This window comes from Mesitornis unicolor, unplaced genomic scaffold (genome assembly GCF_000695765.1).
Source record: "Mesitornis unicolor isolate BGI_N332 unplaced genomic scaffold, ASM69576v1 scaffold46548, whole genome shotgun sequence".
Lineage (NCBI taxonomy): Eukaryota > Metazoa > Chordata > Aves > Mesitornithiformes > Mesitornithidae > Mesitornis > Mesitornis unicolor.
The window spans coordinates 1-5881 of NW_010204750.1; positions in this window are offsets into that span (position 1 = coordinate 1).

The window sequence follows — 5881 nt, forward strand, 5'->3', positions numbered from 1 at the left end:
GGTTGGCGGCTGACGGGAAGGAGGGTCCGTGTGCGGAGAGCGCGAAGGACGAAAGCTGAGCCTGAGAAAGCGGGAGGCCGGCTCCGGTGTGGGGCAGTTGCAGAAGCGGTGGCACCGGAGGGAGGCTGGGGCGGGAGAAGGCGCTTTACCGCTGCCTCTGCCCCGGCAGAGCCCGTCCTTTCGGTAGACGCGCCATGGACCCGGACGGGGATGCAGGCGCTGCCCGGCAGAGAACACGGAAGGAAAGCAACGGCAGCGGGGAAGGAAGTGCCACCGCACGCAGCTGCCGCCGCCTCCGGAGAAGAGGGGGGCGCTTGTTGTGAGTTTTCAGTTTGTTTGTTTGTTTTAAGTTAATAGGGCATAATTAGCGTGAACAAAGAGAAAAGATCAGAAGTTAAAATTAACTTTTAAGAAAAAGGACAGGCAGCCTTGAGAATTTACACTCCTACAGACTGACTGCAAACACCCTATGTCTTTTAACTTGTGCCAACTTTGAGAGACTACACGTGTTTGCCAAGCTAGTCGGTAGCTAGTTTCACGCTGTCCTGGGCCAGGCCCAGTCTGGCTGCCACATGCCGTGGCACAGTAAAACATTGGCATGAAATACAGATACACAGCAGCAGTGGTGTGGCTGTTTCACTGCTCACCTCCCTCTGTCACTTTGGGATGAGTTCAAGCCATCATTGCTGGTGACAAATGACTTGGAGGAAGGGCGTTCTCCTGCCTTTTGAAAAGACCTTTTTTTTTTCTAGAAAGAGTTTAGTTTTATTTTGTTTTGCTTATTTGGCATTTTTGTTTTGTTTTAATACCGAAACCTTCATTTTTCTCCACCCTGAGGACTGCGGCCTCCCTTGAGATTAACATCAAACTATTTCCACCAACAGAGACGACCTTGACATTGCAAGGACCTAGTGACAAATATTGTCCTTGTTTTATAGATATAAGTGATGCACAAAACCTTAATGATTCACTGAGTGTGAATTACTGGTAAAATAGAGCAACCTTGATGTTAGGCTTTTAAATACAGAAACTCCCTTTCTTCTTTCTTATCTTGATGAGCATCTCTGCTGTTCTTTGTGACTGCCTGCACCTCAGAACTTTTTACCAGCTCCTTTTTGTGTTGTGCTGTCTTGCAGAACCACAGTGTGGCTGAGGCTGTAAGGGACCTTGGAAGGTCACCTGCTCCAAATCCCCTGCTGGAGCAGGACCTCTTGGAGCAGGCTGCTCAGGGCCACATCTTTTAAAATCTCTCCAAGGATCACAGTCTCTCTGGGCAACCTGTGCCAGTGCTCATGGCTTTTTGGGGTTTTTGTATGGTGGTTTTTTTGTGGTTTTTTTTTTTTGTAAGATCCTTCTCAGCTATAAGCAAAATCTTTCAAAGGTGCTCAGACAACTCCCACTTATATGGTCCAGGTCTCATATAGCTTTCATGTGGATTTTCAAAACAGACACAGGTGGATGTTGGACATGTACTTAAATCTTTACTGGTTAAGTCTGAATTAGGACTAGCTCATTGTGTCACAGGTTACAGAAAGTAACTTTCACATGGTATAATTACCTTACTCAGAGGACCAGCACTTACTACACAAGGTCCTGCCTAGTTTTCAGTGTCCAGACAAGAAGCAGACAATTCTCTCAGTGATACAGATGCCCCCAACCTAACACAAAAATATGAAATGTTTCATTCCAGAACAGTACAGAGAAAAAAGAAACCCCATTTTGAGAGTACCTATACGTAGCTGCCCATTCTCGGGGAAAAGGCAGTCAGAGTTAAAATTGCAAAATGTAACAGCAGCCCCTACGGAACATTACAGAGGAGACACTCTCTCTGACATTCAAAATAAAAGTAAGGCTCCAAAACCAAATTAGAAGAGTGGCAATTTATTAATAGTAATTAAATGGGACTGCACAAACAGGCTGCAGGGAGGCTTAGGCTCTCGGTGACTGTTTATTACTTTTAATTCTTCTTTGCCATGTACATCTCACAGCTTCCCTACCTATTGCTTAAGTAAGCTCTAATCCCGAAGCTGTAGCAAACCTGAATATAATAATTAGCATTTATAAAGTATCCGGTATCTTCAAAGGATTTAAGCATTAAGTAATTCTCATAACCACCTCAGGATGTAGTTAAATATAATATGGTAAGTGGTTTGCACACAGAGACAGTCAAAACACCTAGCTGCATCCAAAATCCAAATCCAAAATCTGCATCCAGGCACCCAGAAGGGCAGCACAGTGCAGCATGAAGCATTACCAGAGCTGTGCTTGTCCAGGAACAAAGAGCCAACCTAATCAGAGATGCTAATCCCAAACAGTAACATTTTGTGCTCAAACCTGTTTCTACTTTTTTCACTGTGTCTAAAAGTAGAAAATACAGAAAGGTACCAAATAGCAGTTATACCAGAGGCACATAAGTAAATTCTAATCATAGTAGTACAACTACATTAATATTAAAGATGAACAAGGCCCAGGTTGCATAATCCTTTTCTCTTTGCATACCCTGGAGTAACTGAGTACCACATGAGTTAAGAAATGGCAACTGCCAGCAGACTTGCCAACAGGAATCCAGTTTTAACCACCTACACCTTCCACAAAGAGAGAAAAGTTAGACTTTTACCCAAAGATGGAGTATCTACCATGTGGCAGGTGGCCTCACATATGAACACAGCTGTCAGCATTAACAGCAGCACCAACACATGCAAGCCAAAACAGATGGGGGAAACAGGTTCCTTCCCGCCTCAGATTAAGAGCACTCACATGTGGCCCATACAAAGTAACACTGCATTGCCTAGGGCAGTGAGAAACCATTAAAACACAGTTGCAGAAGGAAACAATGGCACAGAAAAGGAAAATGTCAACTCCAGGCTCTCAGTATGGTTTTTTTCCCTTAGTTCATCCCGCCCAGAGTTCCGCTTGAATCAGTATCTCAAATAAGAGAGGGGAGGGTGCTGTGCCTATTCCACATCCACCAATTTTCTACTGCAATTCAGATTATAATGGTTGTGCACAAGGGAAACCTCCCCCTTCTCCTTACTGCTTTAGGGTGAGCAGATGGTGAAATTTTAATTGTGCTTTCTGAATTCCCTCCCTTTTATGGGTTTTTAACATCTTGAGTCAAATCTTTTGTTTTGTTTGGACACCAAAAAAGGAAAGCAAGTTTCCATTGAACTGGTTTATGAAGAGCCCTTTTTTCACACCCAGTTTTAGAACTTTTCTGCTGCATTAAAGTCATAACTAGGGTAGAAATGTACTTTTAAAACCATTAAACTAAACATTTTCCCTGCATGCACATTTTAACACTATTAAAAAAACCCATTTTGAAACAGTTTGATGGTCTTATATTTTGAGGTACAACCCTGCTAAACAAAAGCATACTTCAGTTTTCTGTTTCATACATATCTAAAGCATTTATGTATAAAAACATTTTGTCTGCCTTGTCTACTTTTTCTTGTTAAAAGGCAATCCCATTTTCCAGTCTTTTACTGAACATGTCTACAGGGAGATGTGGCACAAATAGCAATAGTATTTTAATAATGGATGGTCCCTTACCTATCTTTTTCCTTTCTAGTGTATAATATAGCAAGGTTTCTAATAGGTGGCATGAAATGATGAATTAATAAAGACACGTAATGGAGTCATCAAATGTAGTATTTCCTACCCACTTCTGACAATGTTTGTTGTCCAGATGTTGAAACAAATACTGATGACTTAAAAATCTCTAATCTATGCTTATTCTAAAATGAAGGCAAACAGAATTGAAGATTTGGGTCTTGGCTGTGTTATTACACAGATGAAACATGTTAGCAAGGATTTCGAGGATATCTCTTCTGTCTATGACCTTCTGCTGTAAAGCATGCACTGAGCAGTTTCCAGCAATCCTCATCCTTTAACTCTGAAGGCAGAGTTCCTCCAATTTACTGAAAATGGTTTAAAAGAGAGCCACATGGTCAGCTGCTGTTGTTGAAATGCCTTCGTGTCTGGGGAAGACAGCTGGAAATGACTCATGGTGCTCACTGCAGTTACTGAGAGCTATGACGGTGTTCTTCATTATTTTTGTTAAGATTTTTACACTGTGCCACCTATGGCCAAAGTTCAGTATAGTAATTAAAATCTTTAAGTCAACTTTTTGGAAGGCCTCTTCTATTTGTTTTCCACACTGTAATTTGTGACATTTACATTTACCTAGTAGCAGAAGTGCTAAAATGGAAAACTAATTGTAAAGAAAAATAAAATAAATAATGAATAAAAATAAAATTAAAACAATGAGTGGCACACCTACAGAACCTCTTTTAAAACAGACTTTCACTGCACCTGGCCATGGAGCAAAAAGCATTCAGAAGCCTCACACAGCAGTGGTATGTATGCACCTCACTACTCCAGGTGAATACCAAAGTCCTTTTCTGTTAATTACAACAGTACTGATGACTTTCAGCTGATCAGCACAACTTGTCCAGAAGGGTTTCAAGGCATTTTTGATAGCACCTCGTATCAATTACACTTGCGTGAATACAAAGACGAAGCTCACTTGTGCTCCTACCAATGGTAATCACTGCAAAACACCCTCCCCTAACAAGGGCTCAAGACAATCCACATTTCATATAATGGGGTCTCTGTAAAACCATCCTATTCCAGGTTATGCCTCCTTGATAAGCCCATCTGTCTATTTACCACCACCCTTACTAGAAAAATGATGGTTAACCGAAGTGCTTCAGTAAGCTAATTTCATTCAACTTCTAACACATAATGAATGCATGGTAAAAAGCAGCACAAATAGTTTTGTGTCTATAAGAATGCAAGAGCTTTCAAAAAGAGGTGCTTTTCATGCAAATAAAGGAAATCCATAAGATATGTAACCAGCAACTTGTACATTGTAATTGATTTAAGACTTTTCCATCTAGAATGTCTTTTGAATATAATTAAAAAATTAATATACACTTTCTTGTACAAATCTACACTTTCAAATATCAAATATTCTAAAGGCTTACCTTATTTCTATGCATATATGTAAAAGTACATTTTTTTCCATTTGCAGATTACTAAGTAGTTTTGAAATGTGGTACAAGCCCATGTAGAGTAAAAAACTCTGGACAGCAGACTTGCCTTTTCTAGTTAGCTTTCAAAGATTTCTTAAAACTAGGCTCTAGACCCCTGGGCTTCCTAGAACCACTGACTGCAAAACATCAGTGACCAACTCCATCCCTGTGTCTATCCTGCTGGATTTCACAACACAGAATACTTTTTAATCCAATGATCTGAGCCCTTTATAAAACATTTTGAATAATGTTTGAAAATAAGAATATATATATATATATAAAAAAGTAAACCCTTACTACAATTCATAGCGAGCATACATATTTGTGTATTCTAAAAGGAAAAATCATCTTTATTGTCCAGAAAATACACTGCAAAATATTCTGTATGTAAAAATTACTAAGTACAGCAGTCTCTAACAAGCAGAATTCTTATGGATTTGAGCCAAAGAGGATCATAAAAGCTTTTGGCTGCAAATGTTGCAGAATCCCATCTGGTTTTGTGGAACAACTTATCTTCCTCTCCACTTCATTTAAGCTTCCAGAAAGAAATTTAAAAAAAATAAAAAGAGACCTTTTCTTATGTATACAAATTATATCCGTAAGTTATTCCAATCAGGCAGAAAATACTTCAATCTTATTACAGAACAAACAGAAAAACAGAGTCTAATTCTTGGCATACAAGTTTCACATAACAGTAAACAGAATGTATTGCATACAGAAAAAAGGGTAAGAAATAGTAAAGCTCAAGTTCAAAAGAATGCAAGTGACTGTTGATCAGACTGTGCCTAGTTAGCTGGATAAGTAACAGCATAACTGACCCTTCCCTTCCCCCCCCCCCCCCTTTTTTT